Source organism: Canis aureus, chromosome 6, assembly GCF_053574225.1.
Source record: "Canis aureus isolate CA01 chromosome 6, VMU_Caureus_v.1.0, whole genome shotgun sequence".
NCBI classification, from domain to species: domain Eukaryota; kingdom Metazoa; phylum Chordata; class Mammalia; order Carnivora; family Canidae; genus Canis; species Canis aureus.
The window spans coordinates 3,711,476-3,730,832 of NC_135616.1; the positions used below are offsets into that span (position 1 = coordinate 3,711,476).

General features: G+C 39.4%; 1 long non-coding RNA gene across 3 annotated transcripts; it reads left to right on the plus strand.

Moving 5' to 3' along the window:
* Window positions 1-4,055: 4,055 nt before the first annotated feature.
* On the plus strand, window positions 4,056-15,618 carry LOC144315425 (uncharacterized). 3 transcript variants are annotated; one of them, XR_013381103.1, is made up of 9 exons: window positions 4,056-4,250; window positions 4,920-5,020; window positions 6,432-6,509; window positions 6,747-6,980; window positions 8,016-8,249; window positions 8,374-8,671; window positions 11,056-11,143; window positions 12,089-12,271; window positions 13,003-15,618. It is a non-coding gene; the product is annotated as an uncharacterized LOC144315425 (long non-coding RNA). The 3 variants fall into 3 exon arrangements; XR_013381106.1 differs by lacking the exon at window positions 8,374-8,671; XR_013381105.1 differs by lacking the exon at window positions 6,432-6,509.
* Window positions 15,619-19,357: the final 3,739 nt, after the last annotated feature.

A 19,357-nucleotide genomic window follows, 5' to 3' on the forward strand; every position in this document is an offset into this window, starting at 1 on the left:
GAGTCATGACCTTGGGCAAGGCAGCTCCTATCAGCCAAAGGCAATTGTTGGGAGGGCATGGCTGTGATCCAACAAGGAGCCAACAAATCCTGGAAGCAGGAGAAAGATTGCCTCAGTTCTGAAGGAAAGCTGGTTAGTGTCCAACAGGATTTACTGCACATCGCCCAGTTGGGTTAGTGGGATACACACTAGTGACAGAATAAGCAGTCAACTGGGACACAATGCACAGACCACAAACTGGGAAGTCAGAGATCACAGCTCTGAAGCAGGCTTATTACCAACAGTGACCAGAGGACAGGCAATGGCAACATTATGACCACATAGTCAGTGCTAAGGATTTATTGGATGGGAATTTTTGAATGACTACATGGTTGGAATAATAGAGAATCAGAACTCAGGGAGCAGTCTGGCTTGATTGGCTTGGCCAAATTCTTCTGGCTTGTCTGAGCTGCATATGCTCCTTTTGAAGCCGCTCATTTAAATCAAGGGCAGGAGTGATAACAAGTCCTTCCTGAGAGGAGGACCTGGGGTAGGCATCTTCTGTGCTATAGTACGTCACCTCAGGTATGTTATGACAAAATGACCACTTGGAGACTAACTCGAAAAAACACTTTCTATTTGTGCTTCCATGGGATAATGTGGTTGAAGTTCTCAATAATCCATTAAAAATGAATTTTTGGAATAAGCTTGTTTGTATTAAATTGGAAACTGCTTGTGCTCTAGTTGAGGTATGAAAGTAGAGTAATTCCAGAAAGGAGTAAAACAGTAAGAGGCCTCCACTTCAACTAGGTGGCTCAACCAAATACTGACAGCAAATACAACTAGGGGCAGAAAATTAAAAATCATATGTTGGGAAAACATGTTTATTTGCTCCCTTGTTGGAGATGATATTTGGAGAAAGTCCCATTAGATCAAGTACCATAAACAGTGACAGAGATTTGGGCACATGCCCCACAGCAGGCAAGTTAGAAAAGCTGTAAATCGAGGGATATTGATACAATGACAAACACAATTTAATGATGGGGCTTTGAACTTGGGTGCAAGGGAAGATGACATTTCTCTTCCTCGGGTTGCAGAGGCACATGAGGGATGCCTTCCCAACCAGCCCCACATCTTTCATAGATAGTTGTGGCTGTTTCTTCCTATCATTTTCAGTAAGACAATCTTAATTTTTAAAAGAAGTCCTTGAAAATGCTTTTTTCTCTTGAGTTCTGTCACTTATTTCATTTGATTTGTTTAAAAAATTGGTTAAAAAATATCACCAAAGTGCATAGGACTTTTTAAAAATCATCCCGGATTTTAAAGCAACGGATCATTTTTCATAGGAACATTTAAATATAAAGAAATGGTCAGCCCTATTCAGAATGCCAAAATCCAAATGTTCCAAAGGTGTTTCGGCTTCAGACATGAATAAATATATTCTTTGAATTGGTCTCTTTGTACTCGGTCCCATACTGAGAATAAACTGCCAAGTTAGCAGCCTAGAAAGCAGAAAAAAAATTTCTGTAGATTTATGGATAAGCTGAAAAGAGTTATAAAAATACACTGATTGAGCCCAGGAAGCAAATTTCCTGGAAACATTTATAACCCCAGGGTTGTTATAACTCCTAGGGCAAGGCAGAGTGTGGAGGCAATGCACGAGGCTGTGGTGGGCAGCCCCACCTGACCCTGGGTGAGACCACTGTGGCTTCTGGGGGGAGATGATGGTCTGTTTATATTGTTTTGCTGGGGTTTATGAAGGATTCTTGTCCTCTTCTCACAGTGGATACTTGTTGAAAACACAAATTAGGACGGGAAATATGTTGGATCAACCAAACCAGCCTTCTAGGGAGTCTGGTTAGCAGTTTGAGATGCAAATTTCTATAATTTGCCACAGTTTGGGCCAACGGTTGCCGTGGAGTGAATGCTGAAGTTGTCAGATGATCTGATCCGGGTAACACATGGGCTTTGCCACTTACCTGGCTGCATGAACTTCAGCAGCTCATAAACCTTCTGAGCTTCCTTTTCGTTGCCTGGTGAACTGAGAGGGCTCCTATCCCAAAGAGCTGTTGTGTCCACCTGTGATGACACAGGTAAATGTTTGCAGTGTCCCTGCTGGGCATCCTGTCTGGTGCTCCCAAATATTAGTATACCCTGAACTTATTCAATAAGATAGCACAGGCTTAGCTTGTAGCAGAATGTACATAATGCTTGGCATTTAGTGAGGAATCAACACTATCTTTTGACAATTAAACACGGCTTTCTCTTTGGCCTGTGTGTTGGGTGTACGGCACAGTTATAATAGAGGTCAAGAACACCATATCCTTATTCTTCACTCATCAGCAAAGCATTTTTTTTTCTTGAGTTCTAATCTTTGCTCATACAAAAACATTTTTTGAACAAATATTAATCATGTAGCAGTTATATATAGACTTTGTGCTCAATGGTAAGCCTAGAATGGTGAGCAAGACAGACTTGGTCTCTCCTCACTGACGTACAGTCGAAGGGAAGGGAACCACAGCAACTGAACAGTCAGTGAGGTCAGTTTCTTGGTTTGCCTTTACCAGCTATGACAATCCCATGGAGGAGAAGTAGCCAGGTGCTGTGAAAGTCTGAGGGGCTCAAGGGAAGGGGATTTGGGGGGAATAATTCTTGCCCTGGGATCTGATGGATGAGTAGCAGCAGATAAGAGAAATCGAATGGTAAGAGGAAGGACCTGGAGGGAAGGGAAAGGAGGGTGTAAGGTACTGATAGGCCATGTGGGTTGGAAGCAAGAAGAGAATGAATCACACGAAGCAAGGATGCAAGGCATCCGGGTTGCATAAGGATTTCACCCTAAAAGCAAAGGGCTGCAGGTGAGGGCAGCAGGTGAACATGTTGGTTTGGCACCAATAACAGGTTTTGGGAGACAGGGTGAATTTGGGCAGACTTAGGAAGTGGTTCAATAGGCCCAAGTGTCTCATGATGGAAGCTTGGACTAGGGAGGTGGCTGGAGAGAGGGAGACAATGAGGGATTCTACATATGCTGAAGATTTTAAATTCATAGGTTGTGGTGATGAGCTGACTGTGTCAGGTGGGGAAAGGGGGTTTCTAGTGACTACTCCCACACCTCTGGAAGGATGATGGCACCATTCCCTGGTGCAGAGACGTGTGTGAGCCTGTGGAGACTCGTGGAGGTGGAGGTGCTTTTGAGACACTTGAATGACAGACACAAGGAGCAGACCCCTGCATCAAGGTCTGGCCTAGAGATGGGGACTTGGAAGTGAGGGCCCCACGTGGGGTATGGCTGAGAAGTAAAGAGGGAAGAGGCCTGGGCCTGGGCCTCTTTATGGTCTGTCTGAGCATAGGCCTGGGAACCTGGTCAGGAATGTCATGGACAACTCATCTACTGAGTTTCTTAGGATAAGAAATCCCTAAGTGACTGGACCCAGAGATGGGAATTCTGGGACCCAGGGGTAAGATATAGCAGGTATGCGCGCGTGTGTGTGTGGAGGGGCAGTGGGCATGACCCATGCTTCTCAGAATGGAAAGCCAGAATCAGAATAGAATGCAAATATACATATGTGCCTGGTATTCTTGGTCTTGGTGGATTGTACCGAAGTGCAGTGCATAAGGGAACCATTTCCATGCAACTTTCTGTTGCATATGGATTTGAAGGAAGGGAAACGCATTGCTTTAAGCCTGCTATTGTTGTTTTTTCCAGAAGTCCTTTTGATTAAAATTGCAAGTACATGGGCGCCTGGGTGGCTCAGTGGTTGAGCATCTGCCTTTGGCTCAGGTCGTGATCCCGGGGTCCTGGGATCGAGTCCTGCATCAGGCTCCTTGCAAGGAGTTTGCTTCTCCCTCTGCCTGTGTCTCTGCCTCTCTCTGTGTCTCTCATGACTAAGTAAATAAATAAATAAGTAAATAAATAAATAAATAAAAATCTTTAAAAGAATTGCAAGTACACACACAGTTATATACACACATATGCAACTAGAAGGCACCCACTTTAGTTTATATATTTGGAAAGATAGCTTCATTTTCCCTAAGAAAGTGAAGGAAAATGGCTCTAATTATTTTTCTGTTGCAGACAAAATATAAGAATGCCATACTGCTTGCTTGTGATTCTACTCATTTACTTAATGAAGAAAAAGAAGAGCAAACGTTCTCACTAAGGACTTGATTCATGTGTATAGTGATTGCTAGAAATGCCAGCAACCTCCACATGTCTGTTGGTAAAGAGGCAGAATTCAAGTGTGAGGATTGGGAAGAGGGCAGTAGGCAGTCAGGTGAGCATATCCTGACCTCACCTCAGGGAATGTCATTAGATTTTTTGTTTTTAAAGAAAATTACTTAAAGAGAAAATAATAATGATAATGATAGGAAAGAAAATAATTTGTGAATTTTATGTTACTCTTTGTTCCTATTTTGAATTTGGTAGGAAAGCAAGTGTTCATCCCTAGATATTAAGTGTGGGAGAAAGATGCTGTCCAACACCTAGGACTGATCAGAAAATTCACTTTGGAGAAGTTGAGCTTCTTTTATGTGAGTGTGAGCTAAACCCACTCCCTGCCTTTGATGATTTGATTTATGATTCATTAGGACATTTATAACTTGCTGAAGGAATAAAACCTAAAGTTGCTAGATCTTAGTGTGCTCACCATCAGAAGGTACAATAATGCAGGTGCTCCTTTAATACTGAAAAAAAAATAGGAAGAAAATAATGTACGATAATAAGTGTTATAGGAATACTGATTGGAATATACATATATAAAAATGGCACATTGCTGTATTTGTAACCGAAGAATTGTGCAAGAAACAGTGTTAAATGGTGTGAAAAGGTGGGAAACCTCATATTTAGTATATAGACAACAGGCAAAGGAGAGGATTGCTCAAAGCAGCTAGAAAGCAGTGGGGAACCACTGAAATAAGGATTTTCCCAATTGTCTTTCTGCTAGGACTTCAAGTAGCATCTTGTAGTTATTATGTCACCAGTGAATCCCTCCAGAAGCAACAGATAAGTAGGACATGAATTTTGACCTCAAGTCCTGAGGCAAAGGTATGTAGATAAATGTGGGAACATGAAGACAGCTTCTCCTCTAATATGTGCTTTTATTTCCTGGAAACTGTACAGTTTAAAATTTTTTCTCCTATTCTTCTTCTCTTTTCTCTCTTACCCTGTGGAATTTGAATAGACAAATTGCCTACAGATTTAAATAGGTGTTTTAGAATTTTTGAATGGTTTGAAAATAACCCCCCCCCCTTTTTTTTCAGCAAAAGAAGTGCATTCCTGCCAGGTGCTTTTAAAAGCTCTGTTTGTTTAATAAAAATTACTTGAATATTTAAACATAGGTTTAGACTTTAAATAAATCACTCATGACAAATTGAGCACAGCAGTCTAAAAGGGAGGCCTAAAGTTATTTTTATGTTTAGAAGTTGAATTTACTTTTATGAAATGAAAAAAAAAAAAAAAAACACACGCACTTCCAGGGCTGTTTCATGGTGAAGTAGTTTCAGAACTGGTGGGAAGGAAATAAGGTATTTGCTAAAATGAAAGGCATTTTTGGTTTCCGAAAACATGCTCTGTAGCTACTGAGATTTGATGTGATTTTAGACTCGTTGAGATCTGGTAGCATTTCCACAAGCAGTGACATTTCTATAATCTTCAAATTAAGTGTCATTTAAACTATTCAGCAGGCCAGTGACCAGATTACTTGCCCATTTCCACTTCCACGAGGAATGGGGAGCGGTCTACGGCTTGGTTTTTCTCATGACGTGCCTGTGGATCTGTACTTCCACTGATCTCCTTATTCACAAATTTTCAGTGGCCCAGTTTTGGAGGAGAAAGATCCACCTTCTTGGGATGTAGACCCCCCCCCGCCCCCCTCCTGCGTTTGAGGGCTGATGAGCTTTCACGCGGCGCCACTAGGGGGCGCGCATGGGCCAGCGGGGAGCCTGCAGCCCCAGGCATCAGCAATAATGATTTTTAACAGGGGCAGAGTTCACTATTTGATACCTTGTATTGGTGCTTGCAGTCTTTACAATTATAAGCCGGGAAGTACTAATTGGGAAAATGAAGACAAATTAAGTTTTTAGACATTATGTTTCTGGGTTTCCTTCATGTTTGGATTTTATAGCATCTCTTTTTTTTTTTTTTTTTTTTGAATCAGTGTGATTTAGTGAGAAGTCTACTGAGTAGTACATAGATGGTCTTGGGCAAATTTAATGAGATTTTGTTTTCTTATCTGTAAAACAGGCACATACAAGGGTTCTGTGATGATTAGGTGTTTGTGAAGGAGTTAAGGAGTTTGGCCCATAAGAATTGCCAAAGAATATATTAGAATTAGATACTTCAGTATTTTAAGACTTTTTCTTCTCTTTACGTATTTCATATTATGTATGTCTTGTTCAATCACTTATGTAAAAAACTTTTAAGCAGAAAGAATTTCTCTCTCTGAAAATTTTTACAGTTTTCTGCTCAAGAACCAAGACGTTCTTTCTGAATCTTCTATGTCCAATGAAATTAAATGTGAGACAGAAAGCAGAAGGTATTTTCTGACGCGGGGTGTTTGTAGCTTTGATTCTAAGGTCGGCAATTTTTTGAAGCTTTTTAACACCTACCAGTATAACGGTACATACCTGTCCAGTGGATTGGCTTCACCAGTTCAAAAAAACCCCCACTGTATTAATTGTGATCATTTTAAATATTAAACACCCCTTTATTAACCAGAAAATGAAAGCTTTGTGAATTTTATGTAACTCTGTTCCCACTTTGAATTTTGTAGGAAATCAAGTGTTCATCCCTAGATATTAAGTGTGGGAGAAAGATGCTGTTCAACACCTAAGACTGATCGGAAAATTCACTTTGGAGAAGTTGAGCTTCTTTTATGAGAGTGTGAGCTACACCCACTTCTCTGTCTGCTTTTGAAGATTTGATATATGATCCATTAGGAGATTTACATCTTGCTGAAGGAATAAAACCTAAAGTTGCCAGATCTCAGTGTGCTCACCATCAGCAGGTACAATAATGCAGGTGCTCCTTTAATACTGAAAAATTGGGAGTAGTCGTGTCAATGGCCGGCAGAGTGGGCCCGTGTGCAGAGAAACCTCCTCTTGGCTTCTGTGTCCCTTGCTGTGAGCTGGTCACACTCTTCAGTTCTGGAGAAAATTCTTTTCTGGGCCAGACAAACCCAGTGCTCTAGGCTAAGCCCAGTCCAAGACCAAGTCAGCTCATGGTCGTGAAAGTTCTTCAGTGCTGGCTGCCGAGGCACTCTTCTCTGGGACAGCCAGAACACAGGCTTGTTCTCTTCCACACTTCTCATTTCAGATCAGTGGCTCTTTCCAGCCTCCCACCCAGGGGCCACCACCATTGCCTGTTGATGAATCTGACCCCACCGATCTTAAATGGGTAAAATAAAGCAAGAGCTCATTTCTTTCGTCTTTCTTACTGCAGCAAGAGCACCCCACGATCCTACAGGGTCTGCTTGTGTGAGCCTGGCCATGTGAATCAGGGTCCCTAGGGACTCCCACATTTATAGCACCAAAAGCCTAAAGCACCTTTGCTGCATTCTCATTTTATATCAAACCATGGGGTTTGGGCTGGTCTCTAACAGCAAAGTACAGGTCTGTGCATGAAGTGGATGGGCCAGAGAGAACCAGCCACCTTCCAAGTGACAGGAGCACAATTTGGACTTGCCCAATATGCTGTTCTTGGACACTTTTGCCCCCCAGACAGAGCCACCTCAATCCTATGAAACTTGAGATAGAGGTTGTGACAGGTGGAGTGGGATTTGATGACATAGAAACCTGCCAGTCCTGCTACCAGCTGCTAAACCAGAGGTCGGCAGACTTTCTGCGAAGGAACAGATAGTAACTGTCTTGAGCTTGGCGGGCCACCTGGTCCTGTCACAATTCAACTCAGTCATTGACATGGACAATAGGTAAATGAACGAGTGTCTGTGTTCCCAGTGAAAGTTTACTTATACACCTATTAGGTGGTGGGTGCTATGGGCTGCAATTTGCTATTCTTGCTCTGACCATCCCACCCCCATTAGTTCCACAGAAAAGGGGCCAATAAAGCACCCTTCCGACAGAAAGGACCAAGACCCTGGAATAAAAGAGAACAGACATCTGTTTCACTTTCTCAAATCCTTATTCGGGCTATCGTTGCCCCTTCAGAGGTTTCTGAAGTCCTAAGGCATAGCAGGACTGTCTTCTGCAGACAGCCCTCTCACAGGGGAAGAGGAAGAAAGCCACCATCTGGAATGGATTAGGAGCCCACTCCTCAGGTACGTTTGTAGACTAACATTTGTCCATTTCGGTGGGCCTGTGGGCAGTGGGCTTCTTCATATAACAGGCATTTTCCCCAAAGACTATTTGCAAGAGGGACATTTTTTTTTCTTCCTTCCTTAGTTGCCCTGCAGAATGTATGCTCAGGGGAGAATTCTCCAGCTCACACTTAATCAAGTGGCCCACCAGGCCACTTTGCCTCTCCGCTGGCCTCCAGCTTTGAAGATAATCATGGCACCCAGCCAGGAGGTCTCAGGGCTCAGCCGTGGTTGGGTCTCTCCTGTAATGCCACAGTAGAGGCCCAGGTCACCCTATTATCTACCTCATGATTTAACGTGGATGGGGCAGTCTTTGGAATGGTGGGCCAGATATCGTAAACAAATGACGGTCGCCTTCTTGAATGCTTGTGTGTGGTCACGAGGTAAGATCCCTGTTGCCATGTCTTTGCTGGGACCAGCTTGCCCCAGTGAAGTAAGCCTTGGCGGAAACCCGAGAGCTTGTAGTGTTTGCTGTGGGATTGACAAGACAGACCTGCTGCACTTGGTGGTCTGCTGAATCATTCTACATGTTGCCATTAGACGAATCCTTCCAGGATTGTTCAGATGGATGGAAGGCTGTGTTGAGAACAGCCAGTGCTGCTTAAAATCCTGAATGATAACTTGTAAGTGCGTATATTTCCTTCTAAGAAGGAGAATCGGCCCTGTAGATGTTATTTCCATAATCTTTATTTTCCTTCTGTTGAAATCTAAATAATGTAGCCTATACAATTGAAAAAGCAGCAAAAATAAAATTTCTTTTGGTAATGATTTCAATATTACGGTTTTCCTCTTTATTATTATTATTTTTTTTTTTGATAAACTGCAGTTTCTGTGAGTGACCACTAATGTAACAAGGTGGTTGTTTCTTCTACGTTAAAATAAGACTCGTTTCTTTTCAATCCTCCTACTCACTTAACCCAAATTTGGCTTTCTTTTGCCTCTTTCATCACTTTCTTTCTTTCTTTCTTTCTTTCTTTCTTTCTTTCTTTCTTTCTTCTTTCTTCTTTCTTCTTTTTTTTAAGATTTTATTTATTTATTCATGAGAGACACAGAGAGTGAGAGGCAGAGACACAGGCAGAGGGAGGAGCAGGCTCCAACTCTATCCTGGGGCTCCAGGATCACGCCCCGGGCCGAAGGCAGACACTCAACCGCTGAGCCACCCAGGGATCCCCCATTTTTTTCATCCCTTTCTAGAGCTTTCTGATCTAACCTGCTACTAAATCAACCGGTCTTCCACCTCTGTGATGAAGTAGAGAAGGAAAGTTAGCAGCCTTCTGCTTTAAGTCCAGACTCCTCTGCTGAGGACTTTCCTCCTTCCTCTTCCCTCCCTTTCTCTGCCTTTACCCCATTCTTTCAAATAGTTAAAAAAAATGTCTCTTGCTTCCACTCCAGACTCCTGGCTCCCCTCCTCTGAGGCAACCACAATTAATAGTTTGCTTGGGGTTTTTTTGGGAAATTCTTCTGCACGTGCAAGCACACAGCCCCCTGTTATTTGTTAAATAAATAGTATGTGGTATCCAGTCAATGTTTTGCATTTTGTGCTCTTTATTCAACCCTACTTCTTGAAGATTATTCTACATCAGCACATGTGGGTTGACTCCAAACCTTTCCATGGCTCGTGTGTAGTTTCCAGCGTCTTCCATGCTCTGCTCCACCTTTTCCTAGTGACCGTTAATGGTCATTGGTCCCCTGGGTGGCATCAGGATGGCTTTCTTCCATCTCTCCCATCTGCCCTGAGGCCACGTGTTTCCTCTCCATGCACCTGATCGTTTAGTCTGGCACATCCTTCAGGACCCAATTCATCCTGCCCCTGACTAAAATCTCTTGAGACTATGGTCTCAAGGTTAGCACTTAGTTGTTCCCTTTATGTCATCTTCTTTCCCCCTGATGGAACCACAGATCCCTCCGGGCAGCCCCTTTGACCATCTTATTCTTCCAAAGTGCCTAGCACAGTGCCAAGAACTAATTTCACTGGATTCTTCCTCAAAGGCATGGCCACATCTATCACTTTCCATTTTTGACTGTGAGCACATTTTAGGGCCTCTGGGGTGCTTTTGGGGTTGTTCCCATCCCCGCAGTGAGTAATCCTGATGCTCATCCCAAACAGTAAAGGCCAGGGCTAACTTTTATGCACCTCTCTTTATTTATTGTCATTCTAACATGGAGCCTGGAGCCATGATTTTATTTTACTCTTTCTGTTGTGATTTCCCCAGCTTGCTTATAAAGCTCTAACATTGGCATCAGCCAATGTTGCAAGAGATGTAGGTATTTTCATATCCACTAAAAGATATACCAAAAGCAGACTCTAAAGTAATTAAAGTTCCATGATTTAAGAGAAAGAAGAGGTCTCAGCAACCTGGCTGGGCCTAGTGGGTCACCTGGACACACCCAGACTTAATAAAAGTTGGAATTCAGGGCTTGGGCTCCAGGCCATGAGGTGTCTTTGGTGCATCCTGTCCCCTCTGCCCTACTCAGTCCTTATCCCTCACCTCTGACCTCAGGTACTAGGCCTCTTTAATTCCTGTTGTCTAGATGTGGGTTCTATCACCTCTTCTTCCTCAGGAGACAGAAGCATGTACAATTCACATATAACGGATTGCCTATATTTAGTTAGGGCTAATTGAACACGTTGGTTAGGCATTGGTGGCTTCCTCCATGTTGCTCGGTAACTGAGGCAGACCAAAGCCCAAAACATCTCTTGGAAGTCTTTCAATTGTTCTTTGAAAGTTCTTTCTGACACAGTGTTCTTGATATCATTTTTCTTTAGAAAGTCTTTTTAGTCCCTGGAAGACATCTTCGCCAAGTGATAGATTACTGCTACATTTTGAATAAATGAATTTGCTGTCTCCACTAAGGTAAGCCCTTCCTTAGTTAAGGTAAGTTCTGTTACTTTCTCACTGGATGCTGAAGGATGTGTAATCACTTTCATAAACAGAAAGAACTATTTTTCCATGCCACTTTATTTTTCAACTTCTAAAGGCCAAAAAGAAAAAAAGAAAAAAGAAAGAAGGAAAACCTGAAAAAAAAAAAAACAGTAATACATTATTTTGCGGCAGAAAAAGCTCCATTGAGGTGAAAATTTGGGTGTTGTGATTAAGAAAAGATTAAGGATATAAATTAGGTGATCGTGACAGGTAGAAGGTGCCTTGTAGGTGAGATGTGGGAAAAAAGAATGAAAGAAAATGAAGAATATATCTAGAAAGGCAGAGATAATAAGCATATGTTTTTATTTGCTCATCAATGTTTGTGTTCACAAAACGTTTTAGAGGAAATGTAGTACAACAAATATAATGAAATAGTTTCAGAACTGTTCCTTTAGGGCAATAAGAACCAATTTGTACCCTTTAAGTATATAGTAAGAGTTTAGTAAGTGTGTGCTGGTCCCAAGATAGAAGTAGTACGACAAACTTTTCCCAGATACTAAGTATCAGATGTCTTATTATCAAAATCCCTATGGCTTTACTCATCTTTTAGAGCTAAAAAAGGGGATTTTATTTATTTATTTGACACAGAGAAAGACAGCACAAGCAGGGGGAGCAGTGGGAGAGGAAGAAGCAGGAGGGAGCCGGGATGTGGGGCCCTATCCCAGGACCCTGAGATAATGACCTGAGCTTAAGGCAGATGCCACCCAGATGCCCCAAGAGCTAGCACTTTTTATGATATGATCTCTTATGCACTGTAAAAGGCACAGACAAGCTAACCTTATAGACACAATTAATAATATCACAATATCAGGGTTTTTTTTTTTAGAGTTTGAAAGATTATTCTAACTTTCTAATAAAAGATCTGATGAATTACAGAAAGGAGCCATCTGAAGATATCAAGATAAGTGTAGTCTGTAGAAGATTGGAGAAATAATACTGATTTATGGTCTTGTTTAGAAATGTACATTTTAAGCAGTTTGTGTCCAAACTGCCTTCTGATAATTAAGGCACCTCAAATCAACATCAGTGATATGAAATTTTGGAGAGACTATAACTAAAGTGAGTATGCATTTGATTTGTTTTGGTCACTTGATAAAGTTTGATTTCTTAACAAGCCATATGTATGTAACAAAGATCTAATATTCAAAATGTCTCTGCCCATGTTGCATCAGAGGATTGATTCAGCTGGAATTAATGCTATATCTTTCAGCTGCCCTTGAAAATATAACATCTGAAAATTGGATTATCTTGCTGTCGCAATGTGGTTACTATCTAGTCTGAGGTAGATCTTGGATGAACACTGATAGCCACCAGTGGGTCATAAAAAATGGGAAATCTTTGCCTTCCAGATTACAGATCTGGACCTTTCTTCTTCTCATTTCCAGTGACTCTGTCTTTTCTCCCATGCCCATCTTGTCCATCCTGCAGGATAAGGGAACTTATCTTTCCTCCAGACTAACCACACTTTAGGGAACATGCTAAATGCAGCTCACCAGTGAGTTTAGCACAGATCTGAACTATTAAGCAAACTTTTTGGATGTGTGCCTTTATACCTGCACACCCTGTTTCCACCTGATGGCATCTGCAGCTGGGAACAGGTGAAAAGTGAACACCCATCAACAGGAAAGGAAGCAGGTGACCTTAGAACTTAGAAGCTGGGAGTGTAGTCACATAACTCAGTCTAGAGCAAGCCTATGGTGATGAAAGGGATTTTTGTTGCCCTACATTTTTCATGGTGGACCTGTCTGGAATTATAGGAGTGTGATATATTATCTTCTCATTTTCTTTAGACAAAGCGGTCGGCTAGAAAGGGAGGATGCATCATGCCAAGAATTATCTAAGTGAAACCAAATGCAACAGCCTGAAATGCTTGGACTCAGTTGTTTCCAAAACCTGTTCTTCCTTTGTGGAATGAAACCAGCCCAAACTGCTGTCTGGAATGCAGTAATCATTGTGAGGGTGCTCTGCTTTTAACAACGTGTTAGGAGAAAGTGTTTCTATGCCAGCTCCTGGAAGGTTATGTGATATATTAAATTTTACAAGCCTAGTCCCTTTTTTGGTAGGGAAAAACCGATAAAGGAAAACTGGGTTGCCAGGGACTTGCCCAGTGTGCATCTGGAATGTCTCCGCAAGCAAAACCTGGCTTTGGACTTACTCTGATAGCCTTAGGGCTTTTGGTGATTCCACTGTCCAGTCCTCTCCCCTGCTAGTTGCAATGTGAAAATGCAGGCTGAGAAAAAGTTGACAAGAGCCTTGCATTCCATATTCTAGAGAGGCCTTCCTAATAGAAGTGGAGATTTGAGGTCAGGAACAATAAGAAATAGTTTTATGGAAATGGAAAATTTAGAGAAAAACAAAAATACAAAAAAGTAGAATTTTTATAATGCCTCACTTTTCTTGTTTTGGAGTATAAGGATTAATAAGTGAAACTTTCCCTTTCCCCCTCACTGACCCCCAAAGGAACCGGAGCTAACAGTCGAGCAACCATCACACTAGACTGCTCCTTGGGCTTCTCTGTCCAACTGCATGCATCTGCACACAAATAATTTTAAGGTATTTTTACCATATTGGACCACAATGTATGTATTGTTTGACAGCATCTCTTTTCACCTGTTCTTTGACATGGATATTTTTTCAAATCAGTTCACATAAATCTACTTCACTTTGAAAAGTTGCTATGTAGTGTTATAGTATATGTATATATATATTTTTTTCCTTTTCCTTTTTTATACATTTATTTATTTTTTCATAAATTTATTTTTTATTGGTGTTCAATTTGCCAACATATAGAATAACACCCAGCGCTCATCCCATCAAGTGCCCCCCTCAGTGCCCGTTACCCAGTCACCCCCACGCCCCACCCACCTCCCCTTCTACCACCCCTAGATCGTTTCCCAGAGTTAGGAGTCTCTCATGTTCTGTCTCCCTCTCTGACATTTCCCACTCATTTTTTTTCTCCTTTGCCCTTTATTCCCTTTCACTAATTCTTATATTCCCCAAATGAATGAGACCATATAATGTTTGTCCTTCTCTGATTGACTTATCTCACTCAGCATAATACCCTCCAGTTCCAACAACGTCGAAGCAAATGGTGGGTATTTGTCGTTTCTAATGGCTGAGGAATATTCCATTGTATACATAGACCGCATCTGCTTTATCCATTCATCTTTCGATGGACACCAAGGCTCCTTCCACAGTTTGGCTATTGTGTATGTATATATTATAATTTACTAAGTTATCCCAATTTTGATGGACCTGTAGGTCATTTTCAAGAGAAATAGCAAATAACAAACATTTTAGATCTTAGAGATCATCTAGTTAAAATTTCTCTTTCTATAAAGAGGAAATTGAAACCTCAGAAAGGCTGAGTGACTAGAACGATTAATGGAGGGCCATGAATAGAATATTTATGTGTCGTGGATTTTTTAGGCATGAGGACTCATTCTATGTTAAAAAAGAATCTGAGAGAATTCATGGGAGGGCAGAGAGATAAGGAAGCCTTCATTCATTCATTCATCCACTCACTCACTCAAATTCTTCTAGGGACACATCACTAAAGAAAACATAGAACAACTTCTTGCCCTCAGGAAGCCCACACTTTAGTAGGACAAGTGGGGAGAGACAGAGAATACATAGAATAAATTAGTTATGTTATATTGGAAAGTGATAAAATCTATGGAGAAAAATTAAGCAGGAGAGAGGTGGGGTCTGGTGGTCATATTAAAATTTTAAGTGAGAGGGTCAGATCAGAGAAGAAAAGTCACTGATTTTTTATAAGAAAATGAGCTTTAGTGAAGTATAATTGACATACAATAAACCACACATAAAGTGGACAGTTGAGAAGTTTTGACTTGTACAGTATATACTCAAGAAGCAATCCCCACAATCAAGATAATGAACACCCATCATTACTAAGAGTTTCCTCCTGTCCTTTGTAATCCATTCCTCTTGCCACTCCCTGAAACCTCACCAGCAATTGTTACTGTGCTTCTTGTCACTATACATCAGCTGAATTTTTTTAGGCCTTGATATAAATGGAATCATATGGTATGTACTTTTTTGTTTTGTTTTGTTTTATTTCGTTTGTTTAAAGATTTTATTTATTTATTCATGAGAGACACAGAGAGAGAGGCAGAGACTTGGACAGAGGGAGAAGCAGGCTCCTTGCAGGGAGCCCAATGTGGGACTGGATCCCAGACCTGGATCACACCCTGAGCCAAAGGGAGACGCTCAACCGCTGAGCCACCCAGGCATCCCAGCATGTACTTTTTTGGAGAGCCAATGGCTTCTTTCATTCAGCTTAATTATTTTGAGATTCATCTTGTTGAGTGAATCAATAGTGCATACCTTTTCGCTGATGTATACTATTCTATTGTCTACCCATTGGTATTTGATGGATATGTAAATTGCAGTTTTGACTATTATAAATAAAGTTGCTATGAATGTTCATGTACACATTTTTATGTGGATATATGCTTCATTTCTGTCAGATAAATATCTAGGAATGAAATGGCTGTGTGATATGGTAGGTACAAGTTTAGCTTTTAAGAAATGCCAACTCCTTTTCTAAAATGACTGCAACATTGTAGATTCTCCTAGTAGACCATTTGCATTCCAATTACTTCAAATCCTCATCCACACTTGTTATCATTATTCTTTTTTTTTCCATAAAGATTTTATTTATTTATTTATGAGAGACACAGAGAGAGAGAGGCAGAGACACAGGCAGAGGAAGAAGCAGGCTCCATGCAGGGAGCCCGATGGGGGACTCGATCCCAGGATCCCGGGATCACACCCTGAGACAAAGGCAGATGCTCAACCACGGAGCCCCGCAGGTGCCCTCATTACTCTTTTTAATTTTAGACATTCTTAAAGGTGCATTGTGCTGTCTTGTTTAGGTTTTAATTTGTACTTTCCTAATGAATATTGATGATCATTCAATTTCATGTGCTTATTTGCCTTCTGTATTATTCTGTATTATTTCTTTAGTGAGCTTTCTGTTAAAATCTTTTGCCATTTAAAAAAACTTTTTTTTCTTAGTGTTTTGAGAGTTCTTTCAATATTCTATGTATAGCTCCTTTACTAGATATAGAATTTGCAAGTATTTCCTTTTTATTTTCTTAACAGAAGCTCTCGTCTTCTGAAGAGCAAGAGTTCCTTAACTTTGTTGAAGGCCAGTTAATCATTCTTTTCTTGTAGGCATTTGGTGTGGTATCTAAGAAATCTTTGTCTAGCACCAAATCACAAAGGTTTTATCTTAGGCTTTCATATGGAAGCTTTAGAATTTTTATATTTTACATTTAAATTTATAATCCATTTTGAGTTAACTGTTGTGACTTTAAAAAATTCACAATAATGTCCAGTTGTTCCATCGTGGTTTGTTGAGAACACCATTCTGTATTCTCTCTCCATTAAATTCACTTTGTAACTTTGTGCAAAATAAACGGACATGAATGGGCTTATTTTGGGATTCTTTATTCTGTTCCATTTATCTATATGTCCCTCAATATACCAATGCAAGGTTATCTTAATCATTATTTTATATTTCCTGATGCTGCTGTAAATGGCATTAATTTTTAAATTCAGCTTTCTAATTGTTGATTGCTAATACATAGAAATACAACTGGTTCTGTATATCTTATATTCAGCAACATTGCTAAAGCTCCCCTAGTAGTTCTCATAGGTATTTCTACATAGACAATCATGTTGTCTGTGAATAAAGAATGTTCTCCTTTTTCTTTTCAATCTACATGAATTAAACTTCTTTGTCTTGCCTCACAGGTTAGAAATTCCAGTACAAAGCTGAATAGAAGTGAAAATGGACCTTCTTGCCTTTTCCTGATCTTAGTGAGCAACCATAAAGTCTTTTACCATTAAATATCATATTTAAGGATGTGTTTGCTGTAGGTTTTCTTTTAAAGACTATCTTTTTAGAGCCATTTTAGGTTCACAGCAAAATTAAGAGGAAGGTGTAGAAATTTCCCATTTTTGCCCTGGTCCCACACATGTCCAGCCTCCTGTATTACCGACATCCTCCATCACAGTGGTACATTTATTATAACTGATGAACCTGCATTAACAATCACCAAAAGTCCATAGTTTACATTATGGCTTACTCTTAGGTGTTGCATATTCAATGGATTTGGATAAACGTATAATGACAGGTATCCATCATTTTTACTTCCGTAAACTATATGTTTCTTTATACTTGATCTTTATCAGTTTAAGAAGTTTCCTCTCTATTTCTTATTTGATAAATTTTTTTTTATCAATAATAGATTTGGTATTTTTTTCAAATGCTTTTTCTGTATCTGTTGGCATAATTATATGGTTCTTCTATCTTAGTCTGTTAATGTGGTCAGTTACAGTCATTAATTTTGAATGTCAAAGCAACTTGCTCGCATTCCTAGAATATATTCTAATATACTGTTGGATGTGATTTGCTGAAATTTTGTTTTTAATTATTTTATCATTAATCATGAGGAATATTGTTCTATAGTTTTATTTTAAAGTTTTTGTCTGATTTAGATACTGGAGTAATGGTAGCTTCATAGAATGAGTTGGGAAAAAAAGAAAAAGAATTACTTGGGAGGTAGTCTCTCCTCTTCCATTTCTTGGAAAAGTTTATGTTCATTGGTATTACATCTTCAAATGTTTAGTAGTCTTTGTGAGAAGGTTTTGAATGAAATACAGTTCATTTTGTCAGAAGGTAAAGGGCTATACAGGTTATATATTTCTTCCTCACAGAATATAAGGAGTTTTGTTTCTCAACAAATTTGGCCACTTCATGTAAATTAAATTCATCAGCATAAAGTTGTTCATCATATTTCTTGTTCTTTTAATATCTGTGGAATCTGAAGTCCTGGCATTCTCAGTATTGATCATTTGTTTTGTTTCTCTTTATTTCTCAGATCAATAGTGCTAGGGATTTGTCAATTGTATTGATCTTTTTAGAGAATCAGCTTTTGTTGTACTGATTGCATCTCCTATTTCACTATTTACTATTTCAATGATTGTAACTCTGATCTTTATTATTTCCCTCATTCTGATTACTTTGGTTTAACTATCTCTTCTTTTTAAAAATTTCTTAATCTGGAAGGTAAGCAAATTTACTTGAAATCTTTTTTCTTTTCTAATATATGTGTTTAGTGCTACAAATTTCCCTCCATACACTGTTTTAGCTGTATTCCTCAAATTTTCATTTGTAGTACTTTCAATTTCCTTTGGTTTAAAATATTTTCTAATTTGCTTTTTGATTTTTTTTTGGCCTATGATTTATTTAGATTGTATTATTTAGTTTTTAAATATTTGGAGATTTTCTAAACATCTTCCTATTACTAATTTCTGACTCATGTTGTGGTCAGATAATATATTTTGTATAATCTGAAAGCTTTTAAATTAATTAAGACATTTTCCTTTATGGCCCAGAATGATGTGGTCTATCCTGGTAAAATTCTATGTTTACTTGAAAAGAATGTGGTTTTTGCTATCTTGTTGGGTGGAATGTTCTATAAATACCATTAGGTTGAGTTGGTTGATAGTTTTTACAAGTCTTCTATGTACTTTTCTGCTCTTTTACTTACTTTTAAAATTACCTATTGAGAAGAGGTGGTCAAATCTCAGACTATAATTGTGAGATTTTCTATTTCTCTTTTAAGCTATCTCAATTTTTGCTTCTTGTATTTTAAAACTCTGTTCTTGTTTGAATCAACATTTAAGATTTTTATGTCTTCTTGAAGACTTGACACCTCCATCAAAATGAAATAGCCATCTTTATCTTCGGTAATATTTTTTGTTCCAAAATCATGCTTTATCTGCTATTAATATAGCTACTCCACCTTTTTTAAAATAAGAGCTAGCATAATATATCTTTTTTCATTCTTTCACTGTTAATATATTTCTGTCTTACAGTGGATTTCTTATAGCCATCTGATAGATAGGATTTGATTTTTAAGGTCCAATCTGAAAATACTCTGCCTTTTAATTGGGATTTAGACCATTTACATTTCATGCAGTTATTAATATTGCTGATTTTACACCCATAATATCTTGCTATTTAAAAAAATTGTCCTATCTGTTCTTTGTTTCTTTTTTTTCTATCTTCTCTTGAATTGCTTATATTTTATAGTTCCATTTCATGTATTT